The following is a 13,562-nucleotide window of genomic DNA, read 5'->3' as shown; positions in this document are numbered from 1 at the left end:
TGAAAAAAGCATCCGAGGGTGCCGCTGGCGCTCACACACATGCCCTCCACTTAGTCTCCACTTAATACCAAGAACCTTCCATTGAGAATCTAATTATTATTATTATTATTATTATTATTATTATTATTATTATTGAGATGGAGCCTTACTTCATCACCCAGGCTGGAGTGCACTGGTGTGATCTCAGTTCACTGCAACCTCTGCCTCCTGGGTTCAAGCCATTCTCCTGCCTCAGCCTCCCCAGTAGCTAGGATTACAGGTGTCTGCCACCACATCTGGCTAATTTTTGTATTTTAGTAGAGATGGGGTTTCATCATGTTGGCCAGGCTGGTCTCAAACTCCTGACCTCAAGTGATCCACCCGCCTCAGCCTCCCAAAGTGCTGGGATTACAGGCGTGAGCCACAGTGCCCGGCAGAGAATGTTTTAAATGAGAAAAATGGTCAGGTGTGGTGGCTCATGCCTTAATCCAAGCACTTTGGGAGGTCAAGGTGAGAGGATCACTTGAGCCCAGGAGTTCGAGACGAGCCTGGGCAACATAGTGAGACCCCATCTCTACAGAAGCTACGAAAATTAGCCAGGTGGGGTGGCACACTCCTATGGTCCCAGCTATTTGGGAGGCTGAGATGGGAGGATTGCTTGAGCTCCAGAGGTCGAAGCTCCCAGACTCATGGCAGTGAGCTGTGATCACACCACTGTATTCCAGCCTGGGCAGCAGAGCGAGACTCCGTCTCAAAAAAAAAAAAAAAAGCCCAGAGGTAGTCAATGGCAGGTACGTGACTCTTGTGGCTGTCCTGTGGGCTCTGCCTGTACCAGGCTCAGCTTCTGGTGAGGTAGTATCTAGGATTCAGAAGACCATTCAAACAACCGCACACATGGGATAAGGCAAATAGCATTCATTTGGCAGAAATCATAGCAAAATTTAATCACATGCTGCCAAATCATCAAATCATGTACGTGGAAAACAATCATTTATACTAATTTTTTTTTTTTTTTTTTTTTTTGAGACGGAGTCTCTCTCTGTCACCCAGGCTGGAGTGCAGTGTCTGGATCTCAGCTCACTGCAAGCTCCGCCTCCCGGGTTCACGCCATTCTCCTGCCTCAGCCTCCCGAGTAGCTGGGACTACAGGTGCCGCCACCTCGCCTGGCTAGTTTTTTGTATTTTTAGTAGAGACGGGGTTTCACCGTGTTAGCCAGGATGGTCTCGATCTCCTGACCTCGTGATCCGCCCGTCTCGGCCTCCCAAAGTGCTGGGATTACACGCTTGAGCCACCGTGCCTGGCCATTTATACTAAATATTACGATTTGTTATTTAGAGGATAAATTATCCAACCCAATAAATAAGATTATGGCACAGGGAATAAAGGTGATGATTTGGAATTAGCAGTGCTCCCCAGCTCTGCTTCATCTTCGGGTGTGTGGGAGGGGCTGGACTTCCTGGTCCCATCATGGCCGTGAGGGGGACCATGGCAGGAAGTCATGAGGTGGTGCCGTGTGAACAATATTGGCCAGTGAGGAATGAGAGGAGGTATTTACATGGCACCTTTACACCAGAACATTTACTTACTATTGTACGACCCTCCTAGCCTCTGTGTCTCCTCTGGGAGGACCCGCAATGTTCTAGGCAGCAGTCATTCCATCAGCCTGGGTCCTGAAGCAAAGACGGAAGAGAGAACCTCAGCCAACCCCTGCCATGCGATGTGAGTGAGAACAAGCTGTGGCTTTAAGCCAGAGACACTGGGGTCGCCTGTGAACATGGCATAAGCAAGCCCATGGCAGTGGATGGACTTTGAGACCAGGAGGGGGCTCTGCTACAGCAAACCCCACAGGACACTGACTAGTGGCCTGACAGCAAAGTACTTACCAGAAGGACAGAGACCAGCAATACGCAAAACACGTGACAAAACTGTCTCCGAGATAACTGGGAAGCAGGTTTCCTATCAGTGAACTTGTGTCCAAGAGAAGGGGTGAAAATAGAGCTCATGAAATATGTGGGTCACTGTGGCCACACCTGCAGGGCGTTGACAAGGGAAGCTATGTTCGACTACCACAAGCAGAACAACAACAAATCCTGGAGGGGAGGAGAGAATCTAATTTCTAAAGTTGTCGTATTATGTTGTTTTATTACTTTTACGATTGGTTTTTTTGAGACAGAGCCTCGCTCTGTTGCTCAGGCTGCAGTGCAATGGCAAGATCTCGGCTCACTGTTGCCTCGATCTCCCCAGGCTCAGGTTATCCACCCATCTCAGCCTCTAACTGGGACTACAAGTGTGCACCACCATGCCTGGCTAATTTTTTGTATTTTTTGTAGAGATGGGATCTTGCTATGTTGCCCAAGTTGGTCTTGAATTTTGGGGCTCAAGCAATCTTCCTGCCTTGACCTCCCAAAGTGCTGGGATTATAGGTGTGAGCCACTGCACCCAGACCTATATCCTATTATATATATAAAGTATATGTGGCCGGGCGCGGTGGCTCCAGCCTGTAATCCCAGCACTTTGGGAGGCCGAGACAGGCGGATCATGAGGTCAGGAGATCGAGACCATCCTGGCTAATACGGTGAAACCCCGTCTCTACTAAAAAATACAAAAAACTAGCCGGGTGAGGTAGCGGGCACCTGTAGTCCCAGGTACTCGGGAAGCTGAGGCAGGAGAATGGCATGAACCCGGGAGGCGGAGCTTGCAGTGAGCTGAGATCCGGCCACTGCACTCCAGCCTGGGTGACAGAGCGAGACTCCGTCTCAAAAAAAAAAAAAAAAAAGTATATGCATATTTTTTTTTACATTATAATATATATATATATATATATTTTAGACGAAGTCTTGCTCTGTCGCCGAGGCTGGAGTGCAGTGGCGCGATCTCAGCTCACTTCAGCCTCCACCTCCCGGGTTCAAGCGATTCTCCTGCCTCAGCCTCCAGAACAGCTGGAACTTCAGGTACCCACCGCCACACTTGGATAATTTTTATATTTTTAATAGAGATGGAGTTTCACCATATTGGCCATCCTGACCTCAAGTGATCTGCCCACCTTGGCCTACGAAAGTGCTGGGATTACAGGCATGAGCCACCGTGCCCGGCCTCTGTGTTGTTTTAAATGTCTACTTTTCAGCAAAAAGTTGTAAGACATGCAAAGAAACAAGAAAGTATGCTCATACACTGAAGACAATTTAATCAACAGAAACAGCCCCTGAGGAAGCCCAGGCATTGGACTTACTAAATGAAGACTTAAAATTAGCTATGATTAGCCGGGCGCAGTGGCTCACGCCCGTAATCCCAGCACTTTGGGAGGCCGAGGCGGGCGGATGACCTGAGGTCAGGAGTTCGTGACCAGCCTGACCAATATGGAGAAACCTCATCTCTATTAAAAATACAAAATTAGTTGGGTGTGGTGGCGCATGCCTGTAATCCCACTCGGGAGGCTGAGGCAGGAGAATTGCTTGAACCTGGGAGGCAGAGGCTGAGGTGAGCCAGGATTGTGCCATTGTACTCACTCCAGCCTGGGCAACGAGAACAAAACTCAGCCTAAAACAAAACAAAACAAAACAAAATAGCAAAAACTAAAGTATAAAAGAAATCTCTCACCAGATAGAGGATATGCATAAAGAGATCAAAATTATAAAAAGGTGGCAGATTGCAGTGACTCATGCCTGTAATCTCAGCACTTTGGGAGGCTGAGACGGGCAGATCACCTGAGGTCAGGAACTCGAGACCAGCCTGACCAACATGGTGAAACCCCATCTTTACCAAAAATTAGCTGGACGTGGTGGTACACCCCTGTAGTCCCAACTATTTGGGAGGCTGAGGCAGGAGAATCTCTTGAACTCAGGAGGCAGGGGATTTAGTGAGTTGAGATCGAATCACTGCACACCAGCCTGGGTGGTAGAGTGAGACTCTGTCTCAGAAAACAAACAAACAAACAAACAAAAACCCTCAAATCCATATAAAGAAGCACAGAGCACCAGCATAAACTTATTTTTTGCTTGTAACTTCCTTTTTCCTAGCTGATTTAAAGGTAACTGCATAAAGTAATAATTACAGATCTATGTTGATGAGAACACAATGTACAAAGAGGTAATCTGTGACAATAGCATAAAGGAGGTGAAAAGGGAGTGGCCTGGGAGCAACATTTTTGGATACTATTTAAGCATGGTTTTCAATAATTCAAGTTAGATTGTTATCAGGTAATTGGTCAATAGTAATCCCTACAGCAACCACTAAGAAAATAACTGGTAAAAAAAAAAAAAAAAAAGAAAAGAAAAGAAAAGAAAAAAGGAGAGAGTTAGAGTGGATAATAAGAACAGACGAAATAGACTTTAAGATAAAGTTGTTAATAGAGGAAAGGAAGGACATTTTATAATAATAAAAGGGTCAATCCATAAAAAGGATATTATATTTACATATGACTCCGTCTCAAAAAATAATAAATAAAATAAAAATTAAAAATAAGATTTTAATGGATTGAAATCATACAAAGTATGTTCTCTGACCACAGTGGAATGAAATTAGAAATCAATAAACAGAAGAAAATTTGAAAAATTCACAAATTTGTGAAAATTAAGCAACATACTCCTAAATAACCCATGGATCAAAGAGGAAATTCTAAGGGAAATTAGAAGCACTTTGAAATGAATTTTTTTAAAAACCGTATCAAGCCGGGCGCGGGGCTCAAGCCTGTAATCCCAGCACTTTGGGAGGCCGAGACGGGCGGATCACGAGGTCAGGAGATCGAGACCATCCTGGCTAACACGGTGAAACCCCGTCTCTACTAAAAATACAAAAAACTAGCCGGGCGTGGTGGCGGCGCCTGTAGTCCCAGCTACCCGGGAGGCTGAGGCAGGAGAATGGCGTAAACCCCGGAGGGCAGAGCTTGCAGTGAGCTGAGATCCGGCCACAGCACTCCAGCCTGGGTGACAGAGCGAGACTCCGTCTCAAAAAAAAAAAAAAAACAAAACAATTTTTGATACAAAAATGTATCAAAATTTATGGGATACAGGGAAGCAGTGCTCAGAAGGAAATGTGTAGCTGTAAGTGCCTGCATTGAAAAGAAAAAAACATCTTGAGAGGCTGAGGGGGGAGGATTGACTGAGGCCAGGAGTTCAAGACCAGCCTGGGCAACACAGCAAGACCCCATCTCTAAAAAAAATTTTTTAAATTAGCCAGGCATGGTGGCACATGCCTGTAATCCCTGCTACTCAGGAGGCCAAGTGGGAGGATCTCTTGAGCCCAGGAGTTTGAGGCTACAGCGAGCTATGATTGTGCCACCGAACCCCAGCCTGGGCGACAGAGTGAGACGCTGTCTCAAGAAGGAAGAAAAAAGAAAGAGGAAAGAAGAAAGAAGGAAGAAGGAAGAAAGAAGAAGAAGAAGAAACATTTTAAGTCAATAGCTAACTTCTCTTCTTGAGCAACTAGAAAAGAAAACCAAATTAAATCCAAAGCAAGCAGAAAGAAATAATAGGTTAGAGCAGACATAAAAGAAATAGAGAACAGAAAAACAGTAGCAAAACACAATGACACTAAAAGTTGATCCTATGAATAGATAAAATTGGCTTTCAGTGCCGATAGTGCTCATATAAATGTGGTAAGTGTTCCTAAAACCTCCCAGTCTCTCTGTAAGAAGTGTGGCAAGCACCAACCCCGCAAAGTGACCCAGTACCAGAAGGGCAAGGATTCCTGGTACGCCCAGGGTAAGCAGGTTATGACAGGAAGCAGAGTGGCTATGGTGGGCAGACTAAGCCGATTTTCTGGAAAAAAGCTGAAACTACCAAGAAGATTGTGCTAAGGCTTGAGTGCGTTGAGCCCAACTGCAGATCTAAGAGAATGCTGCCTACTAAAACATGCAAACATTTTAAACTGGGAAGAGACAAAAAGGGAAAGGGCCAAGTGATACAGTTCTAAGTGTCATCTTTTGTTTTATTATGAAGACAATAAAATCTTGAGTTTATGTTCAAAAACGAAACAACAACCACAAAAAAGATAACATTGAAAACCCTTTAGCCAGACTGACCAAGAGAACAAAGAATGCAAAGTTGGTTCAATATATGAAATTTAGGCAATGTAATACATCCTATTAAATTAGTAAAAGGAGGAAAAAACCCACATGATCATCTCAATAGATGCAACAAAAGTGTTTGACACAATCCAACATCCATTCATAACAAAAATGGTCAACAAACTAGGGATCAAAGGGAATTTGCTCAACCTGATAAAGGGCAGGTAAAACACTTCCCAATGCTAGCATCATACTTAGTTTTAAAAGCTGAAAGCTTCCTTTAAGAATAAGACAAGGGGCCGGGCGTGGTGGTTCACGCCTGTAATCCCAGCACTTTGGGAGGCCGAGGTGGGCAGATCACGGGGTCAGGAGATCGAGACCATCCTGGCTAACACGGTGAAACCCCATCTGTACTAAAAATACAAAAATTAGCCGGGTGTGGTGGCGGGCGCCTGTAGTCCCAGCTACTTGGAGGCTGAGGCAGGAGAATGGCGTGAACCCGGGAGGCCGAGCTTGCAGTGAGCCGAGATCGCGCCACTGCACTCCAGCCTAGGCGACAAAGTGAGACTCCGTCTCAAAAAAAAAAAAAAAAAAAGAATAAGACAAGGATGTCAGCTCTCACCACTTCTATTCAACATAATACTGGAGGTTCTAACCAGGGAATTAGGCAAGAAATAAATAAATAAATAAAAGGCATCAGATCGAAAAGGAAGAAGTGAAACTAACTGAATTTGAAGATACCATGATCTTGTATGTTGAAAACTCTAGAGAGTGCACCAGAAACCTCACAGAGCTAATAAGTGAGTTCCAGTGAATATACAAAACCCAGTTGTACTTCATATTAGCGATGAACAATCTGAAAACGAAATTAAGCAAACAATTTCACATACAACAGCACTAAAAATACTAAAATACCTGGGAATAAATTTAAAAGAAGAGCAAGACTTGTATACTCACCTGTGCACATGGTTGGAAGAAATTAAGAGGACATGGATGAGAAGTTGTCTCATACCCATGGTGTTCCTATTCGGAAGGCATCGCTCCCTGAGCTGATCTGCAGATCCAGTGCGATCCCCAGCAAAACCCCACTGCCTTCACGCAAAAAACGGAGAAGCTGCAAAAACGGTCAGTTCCTAAAATTCGTATAGAATTGCAAGAGACCCAGAAAAGCTAAAACAATCCTGAAGAACAATAACATTGGAGGACTTAACACTTCCCAATTTCAATGACTTCACAGTAATTAAAATCAACCACGGTCAAGGCAGCGCGGTACTGGGGTAAGGACAGATAATGGAAAAGAATTCAGAATCCAGAAATAAAACCACACATCTACATCTACGATCAATTGATTTTGGACAAAGGGGTCAAGAGCATTTAACAGGGAAAGAATCATCTTTTAAACAAATCAGCCAGCACAGTGGCTCACGCCTGTAATCCCAGCACTTTGGGAGGCCGAGGCGGGTGGATCACCTGAGGTCGGGAGTTCAAGACCAGCCTGGCCAACATGGTGAAACCCCATCTGTACTAAAAATACAAAAATGAGCTGGGCGTGGTGGTGCACACCTGTAATCCCAGCTACTCGGGAGGCTGAGGCAGAATTGCTTGAACCCAGGAGGTGGAGGTTGCCGTGAGCAGAAATGGAGCCACTTCACCCCAGCCTGGGCCACAGAGTAAGGTCCTGTCTCAAAATAATAATAATAATAATAATAATAATAATAATAATAAACAAATGGTGCTGGACAAATGGATTCTACATGCAAAGAATGAAGCTGGACACCTTCCCCATATACCACATACAAAGCTTAACTCAAAATGGATCAAATACCTAAAGATAAGAGCTAAAACTAGTAAACTCTTAGAAGGAAACAGACATAATCTTTTTTTTTTTTTTTGTAATAGAGTCTCACTCTGTGGCCCTGGCTGGAGTGCAGTGGCACAGTCTTGGCTCACTGCAACCTCTGCCTCCCAGGTTCAAGTGATTCTCATGCCTCAGCCTCCAGAGTAGCTGGGATTACAGGCACCTGCCACCACACCCAGTTAATTTTTTTTTTTGAGACTGAGTTTTGCTCTTGTTGCCCAGGCTGGAGAGCAATGGTGCGATCTCGGCTCACTGCAACCTCTGCCTCCCGGGTTCAAGTGATTCTCCTGCCTCAGCCTCCCAAGTAGCTGGGATTACAGGTGCCTGCCACCACTACATCCAGCAAACTTTTTGTATTTTTAGTAGAGACAGGGTTTCACCATGTTGGCCAGGCTGGTTTCGAACTCCTGACCTCAGGTGATCCACCTGCCCCAGCCTCCCAAAGTGTTGGAATTATAAGTGTGAGACACCTCACCTGGCCAACCCAGCTAACGTTTTGTATTTTTAGTAGAGACAAGGTTTCACCATGTTGGCCAGGCTGGTCTCGAACTCCTGACCCCATGATTTGCCCACCTCAACCTCTGAAACTTCTGGGATTACAGGCGTGAGCCACTGAGCCCGGCCCTAAATTTTTGTTTTTTTGAATTATGCAGTCTTATTAGATATGACACTAAAAGCACGAGCAACCATAGGAAAAAAGCCCAGATAAATTAGACTTCGTTAAAATTTAAAACTTTTGGCCGGCGCGGTGGCTCAAGCCTGTAATCCCAGCACTTTGGGAGGCCGAGACGGGTGGATCACGAGGTCAGGAGATCGAGACCATCCTGGTCTACACGGTGAAACCCCGTCTCTACTAAAAAAAAATACAAAAAACTAGCCGGGCGAGGTGGCGGGCGCCTGTAGTCCCAGCTACTCGGGAGGCTGAGGCAGGAGAATGGCGTAAACCCGGGAGGCGGAGCTTGCAGTGAGCCGAGATCGTGCCACTGCAGTCCAGCCGGGCGACAGAGTGAGACTCCGTCTCAAAAAAAAAAAAAAAAAAATTTAAAACTTTTGTGTTTCAAAGGATATCATTTCAAAAACAAAAAGAGGGTCGGGGCGTGGCTCACGCCTGTAATCCCAGCACTTTGGGAGGGCAAGGCTGGCAGATTGTTTGAGCTCAGAAGTTCATGACCAGCCTGGGCAGCATGGCAAAACCCCATCTCTACTAAAAATTTAAAAATTAGCCAGGCGTGGTGGTGCACACCTGTGCTCTCAGCTATTTGGGAGGCTGAGGCAGGAGAATCGCTTGAACCCAGGAGGCGGAGGTTGCAGTGAGCCGAAATCATGCTACTGCACTCCAGCCTGGGCAACAGAGCAAGATCCTATCTCAAAAAAAAAAAAAAAAAGAAAAGAAAAAAGAAAAAGAAAAATAAAGAAAGAAAAGAAAAAAGAAAAGAAAAACAACCACATCATGGGAGAAAATATTTGGAAATTATCTTTCTGATAAGAAATTTATATCTAGAATCCATAAAGAACATCACAGCTGAACAATAAGAAGACAAAAGCCCAATTTAATTTTACTTTTAATTTTTTTTTGAGGGAGGGTGTCACTCTGTTGCCCAGACTAGAGTACTGTGGTGCAATCACGGCCCACTGCAGCCTCCACCTCCCTGGGCTCAGGTGATCCTACCACCTCAGCTTCCTGAGTAGCTGGGACTACAGGCGTGCACCACGATGTCCAGCTTTTTTTTTTTTTTTTTTTGTATTTTTAGTAGAGACAGGGCTTCACCATGTTGGGCAGGCTGGTCTCAAACTCCTGACCTCAAGTGATCCACCTGCCTCGGCCTCCCAAAGTGCTGGGATTACAGGCGTGAGCCACTGTGCCCAGCCTCATAATTGATTTTTTAAAATGGACAATAACAAGTGTTGGTGAAGAGGTGGAGAAGTGAAGTCCTCACGCATTGCTGGAGGGGATGGAAAATGGTGCAACCACTTTGGAAAACAATGACAGTTCCTCAAAAAGTTAAACACAAATTACCATGCGACCCAGGAGCTCCATTCCTAGGTGTACACCCAGAAGAATAGAAGACATTTGTGCATACAGAAACTCAAGCACTGATGTTCACGGGAGCACTGTTCATCATAGCTAACAAGTGAAAACCCAAATGTCCGTCCGCTGTGAGTGGATAGAGAGAATGTAGACTTCCCTACCATAGAATATTACTCAGCCACGAACAGGAATGAAATTCTGACACATACTACAGCTTGGATGACCGTTGAACACAGGATGCTAGACTAAAGAAGCCAGACACAAAAGACCGTATCATACAATTATGATTCTCTTAATATGAAATGCCCAGAGAAGGCAAATCCCCCAGGACAGAAAGCAGATTAGCTTTCCAGGGGCTGGAGAGATCCTGTTGAAAGGTGGGGGTTTGTTTTGGGATTACAGAGTGGTCATGGCTGCACAACCTTCGAACTGTACTAAAACCCACTGTGAGCTATACACTTCATAGAGGTGACTTTTATGGTACGTGAAGTATATGTTGAGAGAGAGAGAGAGGTTTAGACAAGAACAGCCTGCGTTGTAGGCAGGAACGAGAGAGAAGGAAGCCAGTCATAGTATCAAGGACTTACAAACTGGAAGAGACAACTGCTTCTCAACCCTAGGCAGAAATGCTTTGAGTGACAAAGCCTAATAGATCTCAGCCTTAAATCAAGGGATTAAGTCAAGAGTAGGCCGGCACACCCATTAGAGGCTAAAATCCCTGATGAATTGGGCAGGCACCTTGTAAATCCTTTTAAGTAACAAAATGGCTCTAGGAAAAGAAACTAGAGGTCCCTGAAGGGACTGAGGTGCTTATGATTAAGTCAAGAAAAAGAGGCCTGAGTGTACAGAGCAAAGCAGCCATCAAACCTTTAGTCTCCAGCAAAGATCTGCGGGCGTGGGCACTGGCACGCGCAGCCGCAGGATCGGATGAGGAAGAAGACAATTCCTTCTGTTACTTCTTTCAAGTTTTTATAGTGGAACGTTCAAACACATGCTAAAGTAAACAGAATAGGATAAAGAGTTCCCAAGCGCCCCCCACCAGCTTCAGTAATGAGGAGCTCATGGCCAGCCTTCCGTCTCTGGACCTCCGTCCACCTCCCACGGCCCATCGTCTGTATGTCTATCGAAAACAAGGGAGCTTTTACAAAACAATAATCACAACGTCATTATTGGGCCTCAATATCATCAAATAATAAGGGCCTTTAATTTTTAAGACCCCCTAAAGTTCACAAACCGTACGTGGGCCAATGAAACATGAAGCGAGCTCGGCCAGTCACTGAGCCCAGAACCCACCTGGAGTCCCAGCACTCACTGCCCTGGGATTGCCCCCACGCCAGCCCTGCCCTCGGCAACCCTGAGCATGGGTTCTAGGGGCTGGGATAGGGATGTAGACCCCAGAGAGGGACTCAGGGCCAGCAGGGTCCTCTCTCCACCTCGGGCTTCTGACTCAGGATTCCGAGGAATTCCCAGTGTCTCTCAAAACTATTGATACTCGGCCGGGCGCGGTGGCTCAAGCCTGTAATCCCAGCACTTTGGGAGGCCGAGACGGGCGGATCACAAGGTCAGGAGATCGAGACCATCCTGGCGAACACGGTGAAACCCCGTTTCTACTAAAAAAATACAAAAAACTAGCCGGGCGAGGTGGCGGGCGCCTGTAGTCCCAGCCACTCGGGAGGCTGAGGCAGGAGAATGGCGTAAACCCAGGAGGTGGAGCTTGCAGTGAGCTGAGATCCGGCCACTGCACTCCAGCCTGGGCGACAGAGCGAGACTCCGTCTCAAAAAAAAAAAAAAAAAAAAAAAACTATTGATACTCACCAGCTGAAGGGCAGGAGAGAGTGCCGTCTCTAGGAAATCCAGAGATCTGGGGCAGTGGCCTGGAAACTCACAGTGCCTGCCTGCCTTTCTCTCTGCTTTTTCCGCAGAGACCTGGACTGTCTCCTCCATCCCACATCCTGGGATGGTATCTTCCACCTTGAATCCTAGGGTAGGGTTACGGGGTCCCTGGTTCAGCAAAGCTAAGAACACTGATGAAGGTGGCTATCCTAAACAACACATTTTCAATGTAGACAAAACAACTTTCCACTGGCAGAAGAGGCCATCTAAGACGTCCAAGCAGGAGAGAAGCCAATGATTGACTTCACAGTTTCAAAGGGCGGGAGGATCACTTGAGCTCAGGAGTTTGACACCAGCCTGGGCAACATGGCGAGACCCTGCCTCTACAGAAAAATACAAAAATTAGCCATGTGTACCTGTAGTCTCAGCTACACAAGTGGCTGAGGCAGGAGAATCGCTTGAGCCCAGGAGGTCGAGGCTGCAGTGAACTGTGATTGCCACTGCATGCCAGTCTGGGAGACAAGAGTGAGACCCTGTCTCTTAAAAAACAAAAAAGAAAGAACCAGGCACGGTGACTCACGCCTGTAATCCCAGCACTTTGGGAGGCTGAGGTGGGCAGATCACGAGGTCAGGAGTTCAAGACCAGCCTGGCCAGGATGGTGAAACTCCATCTCTACTAAAAATACAAAAATGAGCCGGGCGTGGTGGCACATGCCTGTGATCTCAGTTACTCGGGAGGCTGAGGCAGGAGAATGGCGTGAACCCGGGAGGCGGAGCTTGCAGTGAGCCGAGATTGCGCCACTGCACTCCAGCCTGGGCGACAGAGCGAGACTCCATCTCAAAAATAAATAAATAAATAAATAAATAAAAATAAAATAAGAAAGAAGTGATATGCTGATGCAGTTGTCACCTTGTCAGATTCTTTTTGTTGGAGGTTATTTGAATTACTGCGTTTTGGTCAGAGGATTGTCTGTGTGATATTGACCGTTTGGGCTGTTCCAAAACGTCTCTGTGGCCTGATGAAGGAGCAGAAGTGTTCCACAGGGCGAAAAAAGATGGGTCAGCGTGAGAGCCTGTGCTTGTGTCTCTCTGGCCCCGGTGTCTGTGAGGTCCGTCCCGCACGTTGGTGCCTACTCTCCCTGTGGTAGACAGGCGTCCTCCCCTCCTGGGCACGCATCTCTGATTCTTTTTTTTTTTTTTTTTTTGAGACAGTTTCACACTTGTTGCCCAAGCTGGAGTGCAATGGCGTGATCTCAGCTCACTGCAACCTCTGCCTCCCGGGTTCAAGTGATTCTCCTGCCTCAGCCTCCCAAGTAGCTGGGATTACAGGCGTGCACCACCACGCCCGGCTAATTTTGTATTTTTAGTAGAGACGGGGTTTCTCCATGTTGGTCAGGCTGGTCTCGAACTCCCAACCTCAGGTGATCCACTCACCTTACCCTCCAAACTGCTGGGATTACAGGCGTGAGTCACTGTACCCGGCCACATGCCTGTGATTCTAGTTGGTCAGAGGTTGGTGCCTCCTGCCCGGGACCCACATGTCTCTTTGTTCTAAGATTATCCCTCGGAGCCTGCCAGTTGCCAGGTCTCATTTGCTCTTTTTCCAGGGGGGTCCGAGGGTCTCCTCCTGGGTGAGCTTGGCTGGGTCTGGCGTCTCCTGCTGTATTTGGAGGATTTCCTCGTCTTATTCTGCAGCCTCTACACACTAGGCTTTCACTTATTGCTTTGCCCTGGATGCACTGTGTTTCCTTTGCCGGCCTGGTGAGTGGAGCCTGCACGTCCGCTCTGACCTTGGCTGCCCTGGGGCTCAGACAAGCTTGTCCTGCTCCTCGGCCGCATCCACGCCGCGTGCTCCCCAG

General features: G+C 46.7%; 1 pseudogene; it reads left to right on the top strand.

Annotated features, from left to right (window-relative positions):
- Positions 1-1,446: 1,446 nt before the first annotated feature.
- Positions 1,447-6,391, top strand: LOC117079094 (annotated as a pseudogene).
- The last annotated feature ends 7,171 nt before the right edge of the window (positions 6,392-13,562 follow it).

This window comes from Trachypithecus francoisi, unplaced genomic scaffold (assembly GCF_009764315.1).
Source record: "Trachypithecus francoisi isolate TF-2019V2 unplaced genomic scaffold, Tfra_2.0 Lachesis_group7, whole genome shotgun sequence".
Taxonomy (NCBI): domain Eukaryota; kingdom Metazoa; phylum Chordata; class Mammalia; order Primates; family Cercopithecidae; genus Trachypithecus; species Trachypithecus francoisi.
This window is presented reverse-complemented; position numbering and strand designations above follow the sequence as displayed.